This window comes from Rana temporaria, chromosome 4 (genome assembly GCF_905171775.1).
Source record: "Rana temporaria chromosome 4, aRanTem1.1, whole genome shotgun sequence".
Lineage (NCBI taxonomy): Eukaryota > Metazoa > Chordata > Amphibia > Anura > Ranidae > Rana > Rana temporaria.
Genome location: NC_053492.1, coordinates 341,200,993 through 341,201,898, shown reverse-complemented (window position 1 = coordinate 341,201,898; position 906 = coordinate 341,200,993).

Sequence of the window (906 nt, the reverse complement as noted above, 5' to 3'; positions counted from 1 at the left end):
CAATTAACTCAACAACACTTGCACTAAAAATAGTGCATTGTGTTTTGGTAATGCGTTTGAGTGTGTTATTTCACATGATTTGCATTTTTTTGGAATATGCTTTATTTAACCACTTAACCCCCGGACCATATTGCTAGTCAAAGACCAGAGCCCTTTTTGCGATTCGGCACTGCGTCGCTTTAACTGACAATTGCGCGGTCGTGCGACGTGGCTCCAAAACAAAATTGGCGTCCTTTTTTCCCCACAAAAGAAATAGCTTTCTTTTGGTGGTATTTGATCACCTCTGTGGTTTTTAGTTTTTGCGCTAAAAACAAAAATAGAGCGACAATTTTGAAAAAAAATTATATTTTTTACTTTTTGCTATAATAAATATCCCCCAAAAATATATAAAAAAAAAAAATTTCCTCCGGTTTAGGTCGATACGTATTCTTCTACATATTTTTTGTAAATAAAAAATCGCAATAAGCGTTTATTGATTGGTTTGCGCAAAAGTTATAGCGTTTATAAAATAGGGGGTATTTTTATGGCATTTTTATTATTATTTTTTTTTACTAGTAATGGCTGCGATCGTCGATTTTTTTCGGTACTGCGACATTATGGCGGACACTTCGGACACTTTTGACAAATTTTTGGGACCATTAGCATTTTTATAGCGATCGGTGCTATAAAAATGCATTGGATTACTATAAAAATGCCACTGGCAGTGAATGGGTTAACACTAGGGGGCGGGGAAGGTGTGTTCTAACTGTAGGGGGGGTGGCTTCACTAGGGGAAATTACTAATCTTCTGTTCATACATTGTACCGCTCTGTAACGAGCAATCGCGTGTGCCCGGCGGCGATCGCCCTAGTGGCCTGCACGAGAGCCGACGTTAAATTACGTGCTCTCGCACAGGGGAGCCGACCTG